A 24477-nucleotide genomic window follows, 5' to 3' on the forward strand; every position below is an offset into this window, starting at 1 on the left:
TAACAGAAACCTCAGCAAACAGCAAGTCTGTTAGTCCAGTTTGGCCAAGGCCAAAAACCTCAGAGCTCCCCTGGCCCCTGTCTTTCTTTCATGCTTCATTTCTAATTCATCAGCAAATGTTGTCATCTAGGTCTTTAGATTGAAGGGTCGAGGGCAGCTTTTTTTTAATCTTTTCATAGGTAGCACTGTCCTGACCACAAGAAACACTGCTGATCTGAGCAAATGTTTAAACCTCTGGAAATATTTACTGCTGCACTGCATGCAATTAAAAATGTCATGTACCAAAACCAAGCAAAAAATAAAACAGTTATGAAAGATGAGTTTTAATGGAATTGGAAAAACTTGAACATGAGTTGAGTATTAGATAATATTATGTCATCAATGGTCATTTCACTGTTTGTAGGACGGACATGGAAGAGAATGCCCTTTTTCTCAAGAGATGGATGCTGAAATACCGTGATGTCTGCAAGCTGCTTTCAACTGGCTCATCTACATGTTTTTATGTGTATATGTGTGCATACATGTGCACACATGTGCGTGTACAAAGAGAAAGTCAAGACGTACGTGGCAGAAGGTTACGATTTACTGAATGTAGGTCAAGTGTACATACGGGTATCACTGTAACATTATTTTAGCTTTTCTAGGGGTTTGAATGCTTTTTCAAAATTAAGTGTTGGAAAACAATTTATGCCAAATCCAACCATTCCTGAGACCACAGTAACTACCACACTGATTAAAGGCACCACCAACTTGAGTCTCATTTACCATAAAATGCTCTTAGCTGGGCTTCTGTCTACTGACCTTCCTTCCTTGTCACCTTATAATCTATTCATAACAATAATCTTTTAGAAATATGAACCTCATAATGTAATTCCTTTGCTCAGAGTCCTCCAGCTGAAAAGCAAGTTCATGATTACAAAACTCAATATAATCTGACCACCAGCAGCTTCCGATCACCTCTGCCGCCTCATCTTCTACCGCTCTCTCTCTTGTTCACCCCGTTCAACCCACGTAGTCATATTTTTCCTGGAATATAATGGCACATGAGCTTCAGCGTCTTTAGATTTTATGTACCTTCTGCCTGGAGCATATCCTTCAGACACAGTACAGATCTTTTCCCACCTTCTCTAGATCGTTTCTCAAATATTCCCATTTCTCAAATATTCCCTTCTCTTTACGTCCTTCCCAGCCCCATCAGCTAGAAATCACAACCCCTTTCCAAGTATCCCCTCACTCCTTCCCTTGATTTTTCTCCATAACATGTATCACCAACTGGCATGTTTTATTTGTCCAATTTTTTCTCCTCACACTAAAATGTGAGACATTATAATAAGGATTTTTTCTTAAATTTGTCCACTGCTCCACCCCCAATGTCTAGAACTGTGCCTGGAATCTGAAGGAGTGCTAAGTGTTCGATGAAGATTGTTGAATGAATAAATGTTCCACGTAATGGTGAAGTTTGGTTAGGTTGGACGAAAAACAAAAAGAGAAATCAAGATAAATAACCACGCCACTGATTCTCCCAGGACATCAGTTAAAGCAGACACATTTTGGGTCGCATATTCTCTGAATCCAGTCGTAACAATTCTTAAATCAAGTTTAAATAGTCATATGTTAATGCCTTTATCATGTTTGGAGGCCTTCAGGAAAACCTGAAGTTTATTCAGCAAAGGTGTTGGGTTTCCTGGATTCAACAGAGCTGAAAAGTACATGTCAACCTTTTCAGAAAGGGTGAAACATTAGGGACATAAAAAAGTTTACAAGAAGCATCTATGACCAAAATCAGGACCTGTGACCCTCCGTTCCTGCCCCTCCCCTTCCCGTGCCTGAGATGTGGGGCCTCCTAGGAGGCAGCCAGTGATCCACTTCTTTTGGAGCCTCTCTCCACGGTCAATCTAGACCAACCCAACCATACGGGAGTCTGTGAGTGGTAATTAGCATCGTCACCTCAAGCTACATAGGTAGAGTTTCTAAACTTAAATGCTTCCTCCCTGTTTCATGGATGGATGAAGGAACCGTGGGGCTGATAACTCAATTCAGAAAAGACACTCTTCTGCCAGGTAGAATGGGTGCGAGTTCAACCCAATTCACTTCCCTTGCCGTGGAGCCTCCGAGCCTTTCTGGGACGGTCTGGGGATGCCAGCCAAGAGGTGGAAGACTCTGACGTAATCTGTAACAGATCTTGCCCTTTGGCAGAAAAGCCGTGTCCTCTGATTAGCTGCTTCCTCTCTCTGTGGAATGTCAAAGCCTTCCCTGAATTGTTCTTCAAAGTGCCCATCACCTCATCATGAAGCCTTACCCTCCCTGGTATTGGAAGAGGTCAAAATAGTTGAGAGACCCTTCACTGGACTCACCAAAAAATATGTACAAAATTGTTTCCTGGAAAAGTTACCTGAAGGAGAGCCAATTATATCAAGATGTCCCCACTAGACTTCCTGTATGAAATATCAAGCTAAGTGACGGCAAGGCCAGATCTGACTTCTCCTGATCAATCAGTTTTTGAGCCAACAAGCAGGTGATATAAGGGCCCGGTTTTGTGCCATAAACCCTTTGTCGACCAGGATAAACAAGCTGTGCTCTTCTAGAACAGAGAGTAGGCACGCATCACTTCCAGAAACCACCCCTTGTTGATCAATGGATAGATCAGCCGTGGTGAGCTCAGATGATAAGGCTGAAAAATACTCAGAAATATGTTGTCCAGGGACCCTGACCTTAGAGGTCCAGAAATGTGAAGAGTTCAGGTGCCCCGGGCCCTTAGAGAGCCTCCGAGCGGCAGGGTACGAAGGATGTTAGTTTACTACCCTTGACACTTAGCAGTCAACACTCTGTTCTCTTTTAGCCTCAGAATAAATGTCGTGTGCCAGAAGCATCAACTTTGCTCTGTGAGCGCAAAGGGCAGAATTCGGGTCAATTGGTGGAATTGAGATTCTGACCCATCACAAGGACTTTCTAACAGTGGCGATAGCCTGGGGACAGATGTGCTGTTATCTGTAACCTTGTATCTCTCCTCATCCTTCCTCACATGAAGACCCTGTGTAGGGCTTCCCTAGTGGTGCAGTGGTTGAGAGTCCGCCTGCCGATGCAGGGGACACGGGTTCGTGCCCTGGTCCGGGAAGATCCCACATGCCGCGGAGCGGCTGGGCCCGTGAGCCATGGCCGCTGAGCCTGCGCGTCTGGAGCCTGTGCTCCGCAACGGGAGAGGCCACAACAGTGAGAGGCCCACATACTTAAAAAAAAAAAAAAAAAAAAGACCCTGTGTAGGTAAAGATCCAATACCTTAACGTATCACTTAGAATGCTTTAATGATTTATCTTAGGAAGCAGTTTTCTTAAGGGAGTTGAGGCTAATGGTGCAACCCCAGAGGGTGAAGCGTTAGCTGATGTCTCTGTCCCTGCATGACGACGGCCTTCCAGTATCCCCTGACATCTTATTATTGGTTTCCCAGTCTCATTGCTCAGTCCTGGAAATTCTCCTCAGTAGGATTCAAGATTCTGGGGAATTACAGGGTCTGAGCTAAAACGAGGCTCTGTCCTTGGCTTCGTTTCTTTTTCACTCTTTTCTACGGAAGATAGGGAACTTTCTTCCTTGGAAAACTTGTACTTTCCAACATGCTTTCTTCTCAAAGATGTGTTGTACATTTTCTTATCTATTATCTATTTATAAATTCACATTACCTCTCCCTCTCTCTCTGAATGCATCCATCCTGTGCCCTGTTCTATTATTTTAAACAAGAGGATTTAAGAGAGCTCCCAAGTATGTGATCAACCGCAATACTCTTTCAAACCGCCCTTGACATCGATGAGGATTGTTCTACAGACAGAGGTGCGAATGGATTAAATTGAAAATCCACACAAATATTTACACCTTAGGCGGTGTACAGTCTTGTACTTCCTAATGGTGCCTCAAAGGAGCCCTGTACCTGGTGTCTGCCTGCATCCGGGGCTTTTCATGGGGAAAAAAAGAATCAGACTTTTTGGCTACTTCTACGTGGCTTTTAGACCTCATCAGAGGACTAAAAAATACTACTTTATACATCTTTGCAAACTGGAAGAAACAGGTGGAAACTCCACCCTCTCGTTGATTCCACAGATGTGTACTTGGCAGGACCATCCCAGCTCCACAGAGCTCTCTGCTGACAGACTCAAGCTCCACCTCCCTCTCTTATTCCAGGACATTTGCTTTTCCCTTTGCAGAAGCTATTATTATTCAGCGGTCTCCAGCCAGTCTTTCCGGCTCCTTGATTACCCATGATACATCGGTACATGCTAGCATTTATAGAGGCCTCAGAGGAAGGAACAGCCCGTCCTGGGGACTCTGAGAAGCCAGATGCCATCATGGGGCTTTCCCTCCCTCTGGCAGGGGTGGAATCATTTTAGTCTCGTTGCCTTCAAGAGGATGGGCAGCCTGCAATCTCTCTCACACTCTTAAAAATATTTCGACAAACAGAAGACAGATTTAGCTGTGTCTGTGGATCGCCTGCAGAAATAGAAGCGCCTATTCAGAGTTGCTGGACTATCTCATTCCCAGCCATTCAGACCAGTTCTCGGGCTGGGCGCTGCCTTCCATGTCATTCTCAAAACAAAAATCACATGAGGGGTGCTATCTTAGAGCCATGAGATCTACGTCAGGGCCAGAGCGTGGAAATGTGCTCCAGGAGACAATGCCACAGAGAGGAATCACTGTGACATCTGTGTGTGCTTTTCAGAGATGGATGAAGACACATAATAATTATTCAGAAAAATAAGGACATGGTCTGACCCACTGGTTGCCCTCACACACACAGAAAGACCGTTACCCGGCAGCTTCAAGATGAGAACTAGAGACAATGCAGAGATTAAAGAGGGGGGTGAAACCGTTTGATGGATGAATATAGATATTCCCCTTTTGAATTATCTCTTACTTAGCTGCTGTGTTGTCTCCACAGGAGTTTGAGCAAAGTTAGACAACTACTGGTGGGGATGTTATAACTACATCTCTAAGTGTATATGACCTCAGATAAGTACTTATATTAGAAAACACTTTCTTGAGACTTTATAATTCTGTTCATTTCACCAAAATCAGTTTCCTCGGTGCATCCTAGGATCTGTTTTGTATGGACAGGTGTCTTTTCATTTCGATGCAGGTGGCGGAGTTCAGAGATAGCTTGGGAGGGGAAACAGGAGAAAACTTTACCAGCAAAGTTATCAGCCGTTCCCCCATCCATCCTGGCCCCGCCCTCCCTTCCTGTTTCCCAATGCTAGAGCTGTCCCTCAAACTCTGCCCATCTGTGAGTTCTGAGGGAGGGGCGTGAACCCCACGAGCCACTGTATCACTGCATCTCACCTTCTCTGAGAGCTCAGATCAGGGTTCCTGCAGACAGTACATGTGGTACAGCACTTGTAAATTTCGAGATATGACACATTTCACTCCTCCTCCATCACCAAAATGAACGGACCCTCTCTCTCTGCTTCAAGACTCCCTGTTCCCCACCGACCAAAGCCACACCTTGTCATCAAAGCCTCATCCGGCCACGCTTCTTAAGACAGGTCCAGACTACTTCACTTGCTGTTACTTCACTAGTATTAACATTCATATTTAATATTCTTCCAACACTCATTTATCTCGCAGCATCTCTAAATGACAAATTAACGAGTAGCTTCGTTTCCCCTCCAAATTCTAGAAGTGTAAACTTTTACAGTCACTCAAGCACATTTGTACGATGTTGTCTTTTTAAAAGAAATGTTTCTTTGACAAGGGACTGGCTTCCCGGGTAAAAATTTGCCTTGAAAACAATAAGAACAAAAAATCAAATACACTTTTATTTTAATCCTTTCTCTCTTTTTAAAAAATGCGTAATTATTTGAAGGCCTCTGAGATTGTGTATTCAAATTAGATCAACAGGTGAAATTCAATAAACCACAGGAGGGGATAACAGCCCTTTAGGAAGTGTGAATTTTTCTGATGTCCAGCTTAAAAGGGTAGACGCAGGATATTGAGAAGGTCAGGAGACCATGGGTATTAGAGGAAAAAAAATCTGATATAGCAGGGGGGAAAATGACTCTGCCAAAGGCCGATAAACTGCTGGCTGGAAGAGACAGTATAAATAAGCATCATAACTGACTAAGAATTCCTTCCTCCAAAGACTATGACTAGATCTCATTTCTTAGAAGTTCTAACAGACAATTAAAAACAAAAGCTGCCTTTCTTGACTTTTAAATTGGCCTTAAACAAAAACTATTTGTAATACTAAAAAGCAGCTATGATTAGGAACAGGTATTGATATACACAGTTATTAAGTGTATCCCTACTTACAAATTGTTCGCATAGTATATTTTTTAAGTATATCTTAACTTTCTGACATTATCTCCAAGAGAATAAAAAGTTCCTCAAGAACAAAAAAGGAGTCTAAAAAGAGAAGAAGGAGAGTGTTTTCAGTCACAGTAAACAATTTTCCAGGCTGAACACAGTCTTTGTCGTTTGTTCTGTCGTTTCCCTCTAGCCTGTGAAAGTGTTTGTTGGTGGAAATAACAGATTACACATCAAAAGCAATCAGTAATGGTATGGCGAGAAAAACTCCCTTCTTGTGAAATTTATGATTATATACCTCAAATTAATTGATGTAGTTATATTTGTCCAGGTCAGTATATGGGGGGAAAACGTTTAAAGTAGTGCTGTCTGACACCTGCACTTTGCCGAATTCAGGGAAGGATTCTTTAGGATGGACCAGCCACTGAAGAGGCAGGGGATGAGCGCGTGCGCCTTCTGTTGGAACGCCTCCTCTGTCATTGCTGGGTCCCTTCCTTCTCTTACCGAGCTGTAATTGACACTGTGTAGGTTTCAGGTGCACAACCTGCTGGTTTGGTATATTTATATATTGTGACACGATGACCATGATGTTAGCTAACACCTCTATCACATCACATAATTATCATTTCTTTCTATGGTGAGAACAATTAAAATCTATTTTATCCATCAATCCACTGATGGACACCTGGGAAACACACTTATGTCTTTGAAGCCCAGGGCTTACTCCTGATTCCTACCTGCTCCTTCATGCTGAGCCAGCTGGTTCTCTGATTCCTGGTTCCTCACCATGTCTTGGTGTGGTTTCAGCCTTCCCTTTGGCTTTACCTGGGCTCCATCATTGCTACTTCTTACATTCGTGTTTCTGGGTAGTGGACTGAACCAGGTGTTGAAGTCAGACATTTCTGCACGTGTATACCTGTTACATCACTTACTGCACCCATCTGCAAGTCTGTCTTGAGTTACACACAGCATTTCATGACCTGGCACCTATATTTTTCCTGATTCTACTCTAATACCTTCCCCACAAGGAGCCTTCTTTGCAGGCATAGCTAATTTTTTATTGGTGTTTCATGCCATGAGCCGTCACATATGTGACTTGCCCTCGACCTTGCCTTCCCCTTTCCCACCCAATTCCTGCCTTTGTAGAGCTGAATATTGTTTATTCTGAAAGTTTCAGCTCCATTTTTACCATCTCCATGAAGTGTCCCTTAACCCTCCTGAATCATATCCACATCTGTGAACCCAATAGGTCTTAGCATATTTCTGAAATATCATCCTTATGATACTGTACTCTAAGTGTTGAATTATTCTATCTCTACTAGAGATCAAGAACCAGGAAGGCAAGCTTCTGACTTGCCTGATTTTGTACCCGGTGTCATACAGGATGCATTCAATATGCTTATGGAATAGAGTTAACTTCTATGAGCCCAGGTCCTAATCCATAAATGGCAATAATGATATCTGGTTTGGTGATATGAATGTATAAAAAAAGAATTCACGTGCAAACTCTTAGTATAGTGATGGGCATATATTAGATGCCCTGTGCATGTTAATTCTCCCTCAAACTTAGTTTGCAACCATTTATTCTACCCTAGTTACCTTTTCTTTGCATCAGATTTGCTGACTTGCCTGGCTCCAGACAAAAGATTCAATTTCTCCTACCCAGGAGACTAGCACCTCGAGAGCACACACCTGGTGGCCTCACACTTGCTTGGTGTCCATCCTAAGGGTCCTTATCCTCATGGTGAGGTTGGATCCCACCCAGCAACTTCCCCTGTCCTCTTTCTCCTCAGAGCTCCCCTCATTCTGTTTCTATTACCTTCAACTTAGAATAAATATGATATTAAATTCACGTGTTGAATCAGATCGTTGTATGTGCACACTGCAAACAACGAAAGCTCCTGGAGCCTCCTTGTGAGGTAAGGATGCTACACACAGGATTTGCTGAGCGAAAACATGCAGGGTTAGTGACGCGCACCACGTGCTGCGGGATCACAGACGGGAACTAGCTTAGACTTCCTGGAGGTAGGAACATACCCACAGACCGCATCTGACTAAGCCTGGAAAGCATGTGTGAGATTCTTCCAGAAAGAAAACATGGTGCCAGGGCCTTTGTGTGCCATGGCGAGGACTATCCTTTAGAGGAACAGCTCCCTACACGTCCCGAATCCCCCAAGGCTCCCCTTGACTTTGTCCCATAAGCTACATGGTAAGATACATCTTTTACAACCAGATTACATTTTCAAAAGCAAAAAATTTCATTGGTCTTTTCACTTGGGATTAATTGTGTGTGTGTGTGTGTGTGCGTGTGTGTAAAATCAGAGCTTTTCTTAGAATAAAATAATCAGTGTTTCCACACACAAGTGATCAATTTCTGCCCCAAAGAGAAGAAATGTAATATTTCTCTTCAATTTTGCTGCCTTAGTGTGAAAAACGTGTAGTTCTTGAATTTCTTAGAATAACCCAGGTAGCCTACGATGAAGTATTGCTTTAAGCAAAGGGCTTATGAATGAAAAGATTGACAAAAGAGGGAATAACAGAATAATATTTATGTGTCATAAAGATACCTTGGTGGCACTAGAGTGGGAAGAGCCTGGGTAGGAAGATTGGAGCAGTGGAATAGAATAGAAAGCCCAGAAATAAACTCACGCACATGACCTTTAACAAGGTCATGTGATCTTTAACAAGGATACCAAGAGCACACAATGGGGAAAGGACCGTCTCTGCAACCAGCGGTGCTGGGAGAATTACATGTGCGCATACAGAAAAATAGAATCAGACCCTTATCTTACACCATACACAACCACTGATTCAAAATGGATTAAACACTTAAACGTAAGTCCCGAAACTGTCAAACTCCAGCAAGAACACATGGGAGAAAAGCTCCACGATACTGGGTTTGGCCCCAAGCCACGTTAGAACCAACTTGTATACACCCTGTGTCGGGAAGAGCTGGCTCTGTCCTCTTCCCGACACCGAAGGGCCTCACGGGTCAGCTGTGCTGCTGAGCCCTGAGAGGCGTATGGTGAAGCACTGAAGAAGGACGACACCAAGGACACTGTATTTACTCTTGTTAATGGTCCGTGCGAAGGCTGGCACTAAAAAAGTGTTTAAGACTTGTGGTTTTTTTTTTCGTTAAAGTGATTATTTTTGTACTTAGTGCTGCCACAAAATTGTATTGACTTAAGGGCAAAGTCTGAGAGAGGAAAGGGGAAAAACTAGTTGGATTTCTCAAGCTAGGAGAATTGTCTAAACGGAGGTTTCTTTTTTCTTTCATACACCCTTGACACTCTTGATTCACTCAACAGGTATCCTGAGGGCCTTCTCTGTGCTCAAGGCCCAGCTAAACACAGATGATGTAGATTGAAAACTAAAAAGGGTTCAATATCCTGTGACAAACCATAATGGAAAGGGATATGAAAAAGAATACATATATAGGTATATAGGTGTGTGTATATATATATATATATATATATATATATAGGTATAACTGAGTCCCTTTGCTGTACAGCAGAAACTAACACAACACTGTAAATCAACTATACTTCAGTAAAGTTATAAGTAAATAAGTAAAGGGGCTGGCGATACAGCGTGATGCATGTTGGGACAAAAATAGATGTGGGCGGTTACAGAGCACGGGGTAGGGGGGTGTCACTGCAGCCTGGAAGAAGCAGGGCATGCCAGGGGGTCTACCCAGCAGAGGTGGTGGATCACGTGTCTTTAAAAGAGATGTTAGATAAAGGGGAAGAAAAATCTAGAATAAGAGGATAGCATACCAACTCTACCCCCCCGCATACACATATGTATATGTACATGCATGCATGCACAAATATGCATACGTATACACATCCGGGCACGTCACTCCTGCCAAGTACATGGCCCTCGCCGTCCGGGGTTAGCACAGCACACGTAGAAGCAATTCCCCGCCACCCCATCCCGGAAGACTCAGTGCACACACAGCAGAGAACTGTCATTCACGATGTGATCTCCTTCTTCCTGCAAACTCTACCCACCCAACAGGGCTTCTCATCCCGCACTAACAGGATGTCAACCCTGCCCCCAGGGCGGTGGTGAGAAAATTCAGAGTGGCTCTCCAGGGCTGTCATTCGCTGGAACAAAGACTCACCTGCCGGCCACGCCATTTTAGTGGCTCCTGCTAATGTGACAGGGCTCACCAGAGACGTAGGGTGAGGCACCAGTGTGTTCCCTGCACCAGGCTCCTGGCAGAGGAGCTGCAGTCAGTGGTGTTGCTGCCCTTCGCGGCCCCGGTACTCTTATCAAAGACAAAGAGGCAGGGATCATTTATTTTTCATCCTCTATTGTCAGCTCTACCCGCCAGGGTTCCAATGGTGTGAACCGCATTTTGTGAAAACATGAAAAGGCGAAGAGGCCCATGCCACTTGGGGAAATCTGTGGCTGGCTAAATTTAATTTTCTAGATGCCACGGAATACATCTGACCAGAGAGAAAGGAAGCAGCTCAGAGAGCAGAAGTCCCCGGGGGGAGCCCTGGCCAAGCACAGGAGACAGAGAATTCAAGCAGAACAAATAGCTGTGGTGGAAACAGTTACAAGTTCTTGTGGCAAAATCAACTAGCGGGATACAGTTTTCTCCCCTCTAAACAGAGACACTGAGATTTGCAGAAGAAACATGTGTTTACTTGAATGTAAAGCAGTACCAGGACTGAATTACAAGTCATGGCTTGGGGAGAGACCAAGACGCCTGATTAAGATACTTCTTAATACATCAAGGGCCAAACTGATCTGTACACTCACTTGCAAAGGAGCCCTAAGCAATGACTTTGAGGTTGATGGCAAACCCAAAACCCCCAAAACACCCAGCTTGGCCTGGCCAGCATCTACTCTGGTGTCTTCTGGTCACTGTGACTTTGTTTATCTTTTGGGAAATATCTCTCCCTCATTCTCAGCCCATGGGTTTCGGTAGAACGGTGGGACTCCCCTCCGCCACTGTTTTCCGGGACTACACAGTCCAAAGCCCGGCCACACAACTCTCTTAAAGAGGGCGAGAAGGAGTGTGTACACAACACATTCCAAGGAGACTCAGTTCTGGTACTTGGATTAGAGATGTTGATTACGGGTGATGTCTGTCCAATGCAGCTGCTCAGAGGGTAGAACTGAGGCCCGAAGGTGACAGGGGTCACCCTGCAGAGCCCGTCAGAGAGTGAATGAAGCCAGTGGAAGGTGAGGCAGACAGGGAGAGGGACAAACGGATGGTGTCCTGACACCAGTGCCCCTGGGTCTGCCTGAAACCAGTGAAACTAGTATCACCTTGGACTTGTCAATACGTGAGAATTGTTTATTTAATCCCTTTACTTCTTCCGAGGTCAGAAGTCAATTCTGACTGGGTTTTATCAGTTCAAAGGAAATGATTCTCTTTCACACTGTGGTGGGCAGGATCTGGGCCCCCGTGAACGGGTTATGTCACACGGCAAAAGGGACTTGGCAGATGGAGTAAAGTTGCTCACTAGCTGACTTTAAAACACGAAGACGAAATGGTTCTGAGACTCAATTTCCAATGTGCGGGGGGTGCATGGTCCCACACAGCACCAAGCAATTCTCAGACACCAGCTGGGGGTCCTACAGCCGAACTCAGTTCCGACACTGTCTCCTGGAGGCAGCATCGGATTCCACAGATACAGGGCTCAGCCCTACCAGACTGCAGCCCTACCCCGACCCCCTCCTCAGATTCCCTTAATTTGCTAGGGGAGGCTCCTAGAACGCAGAAAAACATTTTATTTAGTAGATCACCTGTTTATTATAAAAGGTTATATGGCTCAGCTAAGCCTAAGCCCACCACTCTCCCCAAACTGCCACGTGCTCCCCAACCCAGAAGCTCTCCGAACCCCATCCTTTGGATTTATAGAGGCTTCATTACATCGGCATGATTGACGAACACCGGCAGTTGACTCGGACTCCAGCCTCTCTCCTCCCCCTGGATGCTGGCAGAGAGGTACTGAAAGGTCCAGCCCTTTAATCACTTGTCTGGCTCCACTGGAAACCAGCCCCCAATCTTAGGAAAGTCACCTCATTAACATAAAAAAGACACCTTTATGGAGCTCCTCACTTACGGAATTCCAAGGGTTTTAGGGGCTCTGTACCAGAAATAGGAGGAAGGCCAAATATATATTTGTAATTAGAAAACACAATATCACAGAAGGTTATACCAGGTGACACATGCGAGCCCAAGGGAATCACCTGGGTCCTTAAAAGCTGACGAGGAAGCAGAGAGACCGGAAGAAGAGATGCAGCAAGACGTGAAGGACTCGGCACACAAAGGTGCGGTTTATGAGATGAAGGGGCAACTAGCAAGGACAGCAGAGAGGTCTCTAGGGACTTGAGCTGCCCCAGCTGACAGCCAGCAGAGACCCAGGGGCCCCGATTCTCCCCTAGAACCTCCGCAAGGAAAGGCAGCCCTCCTGACACCTCAGCTTCGGAACTCAGAGCAAAGAGAGCAACCAAGCGCAGCAGACTGCTGACCCACAGTACTTTGAGATGACACATTTGGGTTCTTTTAAGCCACTATCGTTGTAATTTTGTGGCAGCAATAGAAAGCTAAAACCCAGACATCTATTTTAACATGCTCAACAAGTCAAAACTACTGTTCTGCAGTGTGACTGTTTCATTGTTGTTATATATATATTTTTTAAAACAACATTTTTATTGGAGTATAGCTGATGTACAATGTTGAGTTAGTTTCTGCTGTACAGTAAGGTGATTCAGTTGTACATATACATATATCCACCCTTTTTTAGATTCTTTTCCCATATAAGTCATTACAGAGCATTCAGTAGAGTTCCCTGTGTTATACAGTAGGTCTTTACTAGTTATCTATTTTATATATAGTAGTGTATATTTGTCATTCCCAATCTCCCAATTTGTCCCTGCCCCCACCTTTCCCCCTTAGTAACCATAAGTTTGTTTCCTACATCTGACTCTATTTCTGCTTTGTAAATAAGTTCACTTGTACCATTTTTTTAGATTCCACATATAAGCGATACCATATTTGTCTGTGTCTGACTTACTTCACTCAGTGTGACAGTCTCTAGGTCCATTCATATTGCTACAAATGGCATTATTTCATCCTTTTTTATGGCTGAGTAATATTCTATTCTATATATGTACCACATCTTTTTTTTTTAATTTTTGAACTTTATTTTTTATACAGCAGATTCTTATTAGTTATCTATTTTATACGTATTAGTGTATACGTGTCAGTCCCAGTCTCCCAATTCAGCCCACCATGACCACCCCACCACTTTCCCCCCTTGGTGTCTATATGTTTGTTCTCTACATCTGTGTCTCTCTCTCTGCCCTGCAAACCAGTTCATCTCTACCATTTTTCTAGGTTCCACATATATGCGTTAATAGACGATATTTGTTTTTCTCTTTCTGACTTACTTCACTCTGTATGACAGTCTCTAGATTCATCGTCTCTACGAATGACCCAATTTCGTTCCTTTTTAAGGCTCAGTAATATTCCACTGTATATATGTATCACATTTTCTTTATCCATTCGTCTGTCGATGCGCATGTAGGTGGCTTCCATGACCTGGCTATTGTAAATAGTGCTGCAATGAGCATTGGGGTGCATGTGCCTTTTTGTATTATGGTTTTCTCAGGGTATATGCCCAGTAGTGGGATTGCTGGGTCATATGGTAATTCTATTTTTAGATTTTTAAGTATCCTCCATACTGTTCTCCATAGTGACTGTATCACTTCACATTCCCACCAACAGTGCAAGAGGGTTCCCTTTTCTCCACACCCTCTCCAGCATTTGTTGCTTATAGATTTTCTGATGATGCCCATTCTAACTGGTGTGAGGGGATACCTCATTGTAGTTTTGATTTGCATTTCTCTAATAATTAGTGATGTTGAGCAGCTCTTCATGTGCTTCTTGGCCATCTGTATGTCTTCTTTGGAGAAATGTCTATTTAGGTCTTTCACCCATTTTTTGATTGGGTTGTTTGTTTTTTTAACATTGAGCTACATGAGCTGTTTATGTATTTTGGAGATTAATCCTTTGTCTGTTGATTCGTTTGCAAATAGTTTCTCCCCATTCTGAGGGTTGTCTTTTCATATTGTTTGTAGTTTCCTTTGCTTTGCAAAGCTTTCAAGTTTCAGTAGGTCCCACTTGTTTATTTTTGTTTTTACTACCATTACTCTAGGAGGTACATCAAAAAAGATCTTGCTGTGATTTATGTCAAAGAGTGTTCTGCCTATGTTTTCCTCTAAGAATTTTATAGCGTCCGGTCTTACATTTAGGTCTCTAATCCATTTTGAGTTTATTTTTGTGTATGGTGTTAGGGAGTGATCTAATTTCATTCTTTTACATGTAGCTTTCCAGTTTTCCCAGCACCACTTACTGAAGAGGCTGTCTTTTCTCCATTGTATATCCTTGCCTCCTTTGTCATAGATTAGTTGACCACAGGTACGAGGGTTTATCTCTGGGTTTTCTATCCTGTTCCATTGATCTATATTTCTGTTTTTGCACCAGTACCATATTGTCTTGATTACTGTTGCTTTGTAGTACAGTGTGAGGTCAGGGAGTCTGATTCCTCCAGCTCCGTTTTTCTCCCTCAAGACTGCTTTTGCTATTCAGCGTTTTTTGTGTCTCCATACAAATTTTAAGATTTTTTCTTCTAGGTCTGTAAAAAATGCCACTGGTAATTTCATACAGATTGCATTGAATCTGTAGATTGCTTTGGATAGTAGAGTCATTTTCACAATATTGATTCTTCCAATCCAAGAACATGGTATATCTCTCCATCTGTTTGTGTCATCTTTGATTTCTTTCATCAGTGTCTTAGAGTTTTCTGAGTACAGGTCTTTTGTCTCCTTAGGTAGGCTTATTCCTAGGTATTTTATTCTTTTGTTCGCAATGGTGAATGGGATTGTTTCCTTAAATTCTCTTTCTGATCTTTCATTGTTAGTGTATAGGAACACAAGAGATTTCTGTGCATTAATTTTGTATCCTGCAAATTTACCAAATTCATTGATTAGCTCTAGTAGTTTTCTGGTGGCATCTTTAGGATTCTCTATGTATAGTATCATGTCATCTGCAAACAGTGACAGTTTTACTTCTTCTTTTCCAATTTGTATTCCTTTCATTTCTTTTTCTTCTCTGATTGCCAGGGCTAGGACTTCCAAAACTATGTTGAATAAGAGTGGCGAGAGTGGACATGCTTGTCTTGTTCCTGATCTTAGAGGAACTGCTTTCAGTTTTTCACCGTTGAGAATGATGTTTGCTGTGGGTTTGTCATATATGGCCTTTATTATGTTGAGGTAGGTTCCCTCTATGCCCACTTTCTGGAGAGTTTTTATCATAAATGGGTGTTGAATTTTGTCAAAAGCTTTCTCTACATCGATTGAGATGACCATATGGTTTTTATTCTTCAGTTTGTTAATATGGTGTATCACATTGATTGATTAGCGTGTATTGAAGAACCTTGCATCCCTGGGATAAATCCCACTTGATCATGGTGTATGATCCTTTTAATGTGTTGTTGGATTTTGTTTGCTAGTATTTTGTTGAGGATTTTTGCATCTATATTCATCAGTGATATTGGTCTGTAATTTTCTTTTTTTGTAGTATCTTTGTCTGGTTTTGGTATCAGGGTGATAGTGGCCTCACAGAATGAGTTTGGGAGTGTTCCTTCCCCTGCAATTTTTTGGAAGAGGCTGTGAAGGATGGGTGTTAGCTCTTCTCTAAATGTTTGATAGAATTCACTTGTGAAGCCATCTGGTCCTGGACTTTTGTTTGTTGGAAGATTTTTAATCATAGTTTCAATTTCATTACTTGTGATTGGTCTGTTCATATTTTCTATTTCTTCCTGGTTTAGTCTTGGAAGGTTATACCTCTCTAAGAATTTGTCCATTTGTTCCAGGTTATCCATTTTATTGGCATAGAGTTTCTTGTAGTAGTCTCTTAGGATGCTTTGTATTTCTGCAGTGTCCGTTGTAACTTCTCCTTTTTCATTTCTAATTTTATTGATTTGAGTCTTCTCCCTTTTTTTCTTGATGAGTCTGGCTAATGGTTTATCAATTTTGTTTATCTTCTCAAAGAACCAGCTTTTAGTTTTATTGATCTTTGCTCCGGTTTTGCTTCTATTTCGTTTATTTCTGCTCTGATTTTTATGATTTCTTTCCTCTACTAACTTTGGGTTTTGTTTGTTCTTCTTTCTCTAGTTCCTTTAGGTGTAAGGTTATATTGTTTATTTGAGATTTTTCTTGTTTCTTGAGGTAGGCTTGTATTGCTGTAAACTTCCCTCTTAAAACTGCTTTTGCTGCATCCCATAGGTTTTGGATTGTCGTGTTATTGTAATTTGTCTGAAGGTATTTTTTGATTTCCTCTTTGATGTCTTCAGTGATCTCTTGGTTATTTAGTAACATATTGTTTAGCCTCCATGTGTTTGTGTTTTTTACTTTTCTTCCCCCTGTAATTGATTTCTCATCGCATAGCTTTGTGGTCAGAATAGATGCTTGAAATGATTTCAATTTTCTTAAATTTACCAAGGCTTGATTTGTGACCCATGATGTTATCTATCCTGGAGAATGTTCTGTGTGCACTTGAGAAGAAAGTGTAATCTGCTGTTTGGGGATGGAATGTCCTAGAAATATCAATTAAACCTATCTAGTCTATTGTGTCATTTAAAGCTTGTGTGTCCTTATTAATTTTCTGTCTGGATGATCTGTCCATTGGTGTAAGTGAGGTGTTAAAGTCCCCCACTACTATTGTGTTACTGTCGATTTCCTCTTTTATAGCTGTTAGCAGTTACCTTATGTATTGAGGTGCTCCTATGTTGGGTGCTATATATTTATAATTGTTATATCTTCTTCTTGGATTGATTCCTTCATCATTATGTAGTGTCCTTCCTTGTCTCTTGTAATATTCTTTACTTTATTTATTTATTTATTAATTTTTGCAGTATGCAGGCCTCTCACTTTTGTGGCCTCTCCCGTTGTGGAGCACAGGCTCTGGACGCGCAGGCTCAGCGGCCATGGCTCACGGGCCCAGCCGCTCCGCAGCATGTGGGATCCTCCCAGACCGCGGCACAAACCCGTGTCCCCTGCATCGGCAGGCGGACTCTCAACCACTGTGCCACCAGGGAAGACTCCATTCTTTATTTTAAAGTCTATTTTATCTGATATGAGAATTGGTACTCCAGATTTCTTTTGATTTCCATTTGCATGGAATATCTTTTCCCATCCCCTCACTTTCAGTCTGTATGTGTCCCTAGGTCTGAAGTGGGTCTCTTGTAGACAGCATATAGATAGGTCTTGTTTTTGTATACATTCAGCAGGCCTGTGTCTTTTGGTTGGAGCATTTAATCCATCCATGTTTAAGGTAATTATTATACATATGTTCCTATTGTCATTTTCTTAATTGTTACGGGTTTGCTTTGTAGGTCCTTTTCTTCTCTTGTGTTTCCCATTTAGAGAAGTTCCTTTAGCATTTGTTGTATAGCTGGTTTGGTGATGCTGAATTCTCTTAGCTTTTGCTTGTCTGTAAAGTTTTTGATTTCTCCATCGAATCTGAATGAGATCCTTGCCAAGTACAGTAATCTTGTTTGTAGGTTCTTCCCTTTCATCACTTTAAATATGTCATGTCACTCCCATCTGGCTTGTAGAGTTTCTCCTGAGAAATCAGCTGTTAACCTTATTTATGGGAGTTCCCTTGTATGTTATTTGTCATTTTTCTCCTGTTTCTTTCAATAATTTTTGTCTTTAATTTTTGTCAATTTGATTACTACGTGTCTCAGCGTGTTTCTCCTTGGACTTATCCTGCCTGAGACTATCTGCGCTTCCTGGACTTGGGTGGCTATTTCCTTTCCCGTGTTAGGGAAGTTTTCAACTGTAATCTCTTCAAATATTTTCTTGGGTCCTTTCTGTCTCTCTTCTCCTTCTGGGACTCCTATGATGCGAATGTTGTTGCGTTTAATGTTGTCCCAGAGGTCTCTTAGGCTGTCTTCATTTCTTTTCATTCTCTTTTCTTTATTCTGTTCCTTGGCAGTAATTTTCACCTTTCTGTCTTTCTGGTCACTTATCCGTTCTTCTGCCTCAGTTATTCTGCTATTGATTCCTTCTAGTTTATTTTTCATTTCAGTTATTGTATTGTTCATCTTTATTTGTTTGTTCTTTAATTCTTCTAGGTCTCTGTTAAACACTTCTTTCATCTTCTTGATCTTTGCCTCCATTCTTTTTCCGAGGTCCTGGATCATCTTCACTATCATTATTCTGAATTCTTTTTCTGGAATGTCGCCTATCTCCACTTCATTTAGTTGTTTCTCTGGGGTTTTATCTTGTTCCTTCTCTTGGTACATAGTGCTCTGCCTTTTCATCTTGTCTATCTTTCTGTGAGTGTGGTTTTCATTCCACAGGCTGCAGAATTATAATTCTTCTTGCTTCTGCTGTCTGCCCTCTGGTGGATGAGGCTATCTAAGAGGCTTGTGCAGGCTTCCTGATGGGAGGGACTGATGGTGGGTAGAGTTGGGTGTTGTTCTGGTGGGCGGAGCTCAGTAAAACTTTAATCTGCTTGTGTGCTGATGGGTGGGGCTGGGTTCCCTCCCTGTTGGTTGTTTGGCCTCAGGTGACCCAACACTGGAGCCTACTTGCTTCTTTGATGGGGCTAATGGCAGACTCCTGGAGGGCTCACGCCAAGGAGTACTTCCCAGAACTTCTGCTGCCAGTGTCCTTGTCCCTTGGTGAGCCACAGCTGCCCCCTGCCTCTGCAGGAGACCCTCCAACACTAGCAGGTAGGTCTGGTTCAGTCTCCTGTGGGGTCACTGCTCCTTCCCCTGGGTCCCAGTGTGCACACTACTTTGTGTGTGCCCTCCAAGAGTGGAGTTTCTGTTTCCCCCAGTCCTGTCAAAGTCCCGCAATCAAATCCCACTAGTCTTCAAAGTCTGATTCTCTAGGAATTCCTCCTCCCGTTGACGGACCCCCAGGTTGGGAAGCCTGACGTGGGGCTCAGAACCTTCCCTCCAGTGGGTGGACTTCTGTGGTATAAGTGTTCTCCAGTCTGTGAGTCACCCCGCCAGCAGTCATGGGATTTGATTTTATTGTGACTGCGCCCCTCCTACCCTCTCGTTGCGGCGTCTCCTTCGTCTTTGGACGTGGGGTGTCTTTTTTGGGGAGCTCCAGTGTCTTCCTGTCGATGAGTGTTCAGCAGCTAGTTGTGATTCCAGCGCTCTCGTAAGAGGGAGTGAGCACACATCCTTCTACTCCGCCATCTTGAACCAATCTCTCTATATAAATTTTTTTTTGTTTGGGATGTAAAACTCCATAGGAGAGGGGTTTAAAAAGTGCTAAGGAAATCATACCACAGAGCTACTGATGTTGAGACTACACTCCAGGTCCATGGTGTGTGTTTAACTACTGCAAACAAGCATACACATCGTGAATGTGTCATAATACAGGGGAAGTGGGTGGGAGAGAGGAAGGCTGGTCCGTTTCTCTTTAGAAGCACAAATGTTCCTTGTGTAAATGAGCCTTTGTAAAACGGCCTCAGCCACACTCTAGAGACTTCTGTTGCTGAGTTTGCTCTCAGCCAAGAGAAATAGTGAGTGATCTGTTATTACTCTGGACCAGGATTCTTCTGACGGTGTTTTATTTCTCTGCTCCTCTTACTTTCAATACCAAGTTTAACAGCCATTGTTGCAATGTCAGTAATTCAAGCCTAGATTTTCCTTTTCCCCTGTGGTCAAGTCAATATCTTACTGCATTGGTTTTTCCTTTCTCCCTAGTAATCATAGACACTAACATATCATGTATGCAGACCGACCAATCAGTGAGGATAGAAGGCCATTTAAAGGGACAATGTCTCATTATGCAGAAACTCCTAAAATGAACGCCTCTCTCTGAGTATTGCATTCAAGATCTTCTGATGGGTAACTTTCCCAGGACTAGCAGAAAATGGGCCACTGATGGCTCTCTCTCATTTGCAACCAAAATTTGGAGGCAAAACCTTCAATGAAAGTGTGCCCAAAACAAGGCGTGTTGGAACTCTCTGCAGCTGTGTGGCTTACTCTGCTCGTCTAGGGACCCCACTGCTGACCTATGGGGCTGTCCTGACTGGATAAACAAAAAAGTGAACTCAGGTGGACAATTCCATCACACAATCTGAAGCAGCTAAAAGAGCATTTTCTTTTTCCTTTAGAGCTCCTGAGAGTCATAAAAATTCCTATTAAACGAGAATACCACAATCCAATTATCACTGTAAATATTTCACTTGAAAGAGGGTAGCAGAGTTACCTGATTCACTATTTGTACAGGGGAGGGTTTGGGTGTTAAAAGGCTGACCAAAACCAAACTTGCCTCACATCATAAATGTGTCCAGAGTAGACCCAGGTCTTGTACAATGAATTAATCACTACTGCATCAGGGGGGTGTGTGTGTGTGTGTGTGTGTGTGTGTGTGTGTGTGTGTGTGTGTGTGTGTGTGTGTGTGTGTGTGTGTGTGTTTGGGGGATGTGTTTTGTGTGTTGGGGGAACAGGGTTCTTGTTTTCAGGTATGTGTACTTATTTTTTACAGACTCACCTGCTAGCATGATGTTTGGTCCCTTTTTGTACTTGGTTTACATTAGTTACATCAAATTTCTTTTAAAACATTATTTTTGTCAGGTCTTAAGCATGACATAATGGTTTCTGAAGGCCATATATTTCCACTTTTTTATCTCTTTAAAAAATCTTTTTAGTTTCCAATATTTAAGTCAAAGATGCAAAAGGACCAGTACTAATTAGGGGACATTGTGGTGGTTCTGTCAGACCCGAAACACATCCCTGCCACGTGATTCTGCTTTTAGCTCTACAAGGAAACTCGGGGCAAGGAGCGCTCAGTAGAATTTGGAAATTACTATGACTCCTTGTGAAACACCGTTAAACTCCCTTTATCCTGCCATCACGTGGAACGATTCCCAATCAAAATGCTGATGTCATAATACGTGGGGATTCTAGTCATATGCTAGATGCTCTATTAATAAGAATTTTGTATTGCCAGTTGTATATATCCAAAGTAAAACACACACATGAAAAGGCCCTAAATTTAGTAATATTAGTTAACTTCACATGCGCTTATAAAAATGTTCTCTGATCACCAGAAACCGTGAAAGAACACTTCCATGTTGTGTGTGGACAGACAGTATTCAGAAGAGGCACCTACTCACTGCAATATCTTTCTAACTGTTCCCTTACATTCATTCTTTCCAAAAAGGGCACCGCAAAACAAAATAACAAAATACTCTTGGGATTGACATATATACAGTAATACATATAAAATAGATAACTAATAAGAAAAAAATAACAAAATACTCTTATAGATTAAAATTAATGGAAGAAAGCTGTGTCGTTGTTTAAAACTGGCAAATACTGTTGTGAGACCCAAGCAGGTAGAGCACGCGCAAGCCCTCAGATGGTGGCAGAAGACACTGGCGTCGGCAAATCCTGGTGATGCAAAGAACACGCTTTGGAGTCAGAGAAACCTAGGCTCATTTCCCAGTTCTTCAACTCACAAACTCTGATCTTAGAAAGGTATTTAAACTCTTTAACTTCAGTGTCCCCTTCATAAAAAAATGTGATAGTAGCATTGTCAGAAGCCTCAATATTTAAGTAACCTACATTTCAAAGCACGCAGTCCTTAATTAACGGGCAGAGAAGGCCCGGACACAAGCATGTGGACAAAAGATGCTCAACTCCTCTCGTCATCAGGAGACGTAGCCCAGCCTCTTCTGAGCAGCACCTTTGTCCCTGCCCTGGAGTAAGGGCCCATCTGCCCCTTCTCTGCCACCACCATCACAGGGAAGCAGAGGAAGGTTTTCCTTTTCAGATTCCCAGGCATAAAATAAAAGAAGGGAATTTTTTTTTTCTTTTGGCCAGCCATTGGGATACTTTTTTTCCTTTCAGATATAGGAAAAATATTTCCGACCTTCAGAGTCAGGGAAATGAAGACTGTTCTCTGGAGAATAATTTAAGTGCAGAAGTGATCTGTTTCCACACCAGGGCCCAGAACGGCCGGGTCTGGTCTGGAGATGCTGCAGGTGGGGGACTGACAAGGAGGGGAGTAGGCATGGAAGCAGGAGGGGCAGTTGAGCTAAATGCACTGGGCTGGGGGGAAAGGATCTTCATATTTCAATGAAAGCTCCGGTGGAATTCATTTCCTGCAACTCGGTTTTCTTTGACTTTTTTTAAAGCACTTTAGGACGATCCTTGGCAAGTCAAGTCCTCTCTCACGGGCCGTGTCGTGGGACACACAAAGCAATACGGCCGAGTTGGTAAAATTATTCACTAACAAATCAAACAATAAGGTTTGTGAAATAGCACTTAGAATCAGAGCTCACTGACATCTTGTTTCATTCATAAAAACGGAGGGGAGGGCTTCCCTGGTGGCGCAGTGGTTGAGAGTCTGCCTGCCAATGCAGGGGACGCGGGTTCGTGCCCCGGTTCAGGAAGATCCCACACGCAGCGGAGCGGCTGGGCCCGTGAGCCATGGCCGCTGAGCCTGTGCGTCCGGGGCCTGTGCTCCGCAACGAGAGAGGCCACAACAGTGAGAGGCCCGCGTACCGCAAAAAAAAAAAAAAAAAAAAATCGGAGGGGAGAGGCTTGTCCTTTTGGCTCAGCCTCATTCACGCTCCCCATCCTTTAAGAGCTCTCGAAAATCACATTGGAGGAGGTAACAATACGACACAACACTGAAACCTTGCTGAGTGAGGGATCAGGGTTAGATGCGGGTGTTCATGCCTTAATTTCATGACCCTCAAATAATATGTAAATAATAAACAGCTACACATGGTTTCTCATTTACAGATGCAAGAGCTGGAGGGTGGCACCAAAGATGTGAAGGGCAGCACATGGTGGTCTCCCCCTCCCCCTCCATCTTTCCCTCCCTCTCCCCTTCCCAATTTCTGACCAGGCACCAGGGCCATTAAGAAGATCACACTCAGAAGGGCGTAGAACTTTGCATCAAATTTACTGCCATGAGCTGGTCTTCAAAAAGGGTATCATTTGCTTTGATCCTGATTAGCTTTTTAATCAAGGCTTTGAAATCCTTCTAAATGACAATAATAGTATGATAACATGCCTCCATTTCAACATTCACAGAACCATTTTTAATGAGATGCTATACGTGATGTTATAAGTTATAATGCTATTATCATTTTTTGCTATAACGTCATTAAAATAAAAGATGCAGACTAGGGAAAGTTGTTAGACAAAAAAAAAATCTTGTTCTCATTTGCGTTTCTTTGCTTACAGCTAGTAATATATTCAACATGTGATATTCCAAATATTTAATGTCTCTGCATTTGTGCAGTCCACTTTTAATGAATGCAGTCAGCTATGAGATATTTGAGGTTCAGAACTATTATTCCTTATTCACTTTTAAATGGCCAGTGCTTAGCAAATTGCATAGTGTATAAAAATCAGTTGCTGAATAACCTACACTGCATTTTTAATTAACTAATATAAGAAAAAGGACAGAGTTCCGAGGAACTCTCCTAGAGAACATCTTCTGTTGTGATGTGATGATTCATCAGGTCTCCACGGATACTGCTTGGAGTGTCCCAAATTCACCACCTGCTTGTGTTAAAAGTGTTACAACCCAGATACACCTGGTTCTCTGCCCAAGAGTTCTGTTTACCACGTCAAGGAAGAGAAATATGGACTAAATGGATGGCTTCTTTCTTTAATTTTCTAAATCTCATGTGTTCATCTGAATAACCTATTCTCAGTTCATGGTAGGAACCAACAACAAGTTACCAGTTAATAAACTGTAAATTCTATCTCCTTGAAACCAGGACCTACATCTGTTGGCAGCCAGTCAGCTGGTGGTGACATAACTCTTCTTCGTTTCTCCGGGATCACAGACTGTGCCTTGGCGACCTCACCTGAAGATGCTCCATCCATCCTGTGAAAGGCTTAGAGAGCCAGGAACCGGAGATTCATAAAGCCACTAAGAGAACCACTTCTAAGCGTACCTATTCATCTCCAGTAAGAGGAAAATAATGGTAGTGATAATAATGTTTGTAATGATTCTAGAACACAGAGAAGAGTGAGGAACCTGAAGAACTTGCTGGGTTAGGACTGCAGCTGCTCAGGGCATCTTCTGCCCATGGGATCCATATGGAGTCTTCAGCTGTGTCCAGTGGCAGCTGGTCTCTTCTCTTCCCTTCAGAGAGGCCGTCCT

General features: G+C 42.7%; 1 long non-coding RNA gene across 5 annotated transcripts in view; it reads right to left on the reverse strand.

The window, feature by feature from the left end:
- LOC307179743 overlaps nucleotides 1-24477 on the reverse strand; it is an 893234-nt gene that overhangs the window by 584217 nt on the left and 284540 nt on the right. The window contains exon 1 of one of the 5 annotated variants that reach the window (XR_013825540.1): nucleotides 10412-10920. The exons of the other annotated variants lie outside the window; for them this stretch is intronic. This is a non-coding gene — a long non-coding RNA (uncharacterized lncRNA). Of the gene's footprint in view, nucleotides 1-10411; nucleotides 10921-24477 lie in introns of those variants that run through there. 5 annotated transcript variants of the gene reach the window in all.

The sequence above is a fragment of the Stenella coeruleoalba genome (assembly GCF_951394435.1).
Source record: "Stenella coeruleoalba genome assembly, chromosome: 21".
Classification (NCBI taxonomy): Eukaryota; Metazoa; Chordata; class Mammalia; order Artiodactyla; family Delphinidae; genus Stenella; species Stenella coeruleoalba.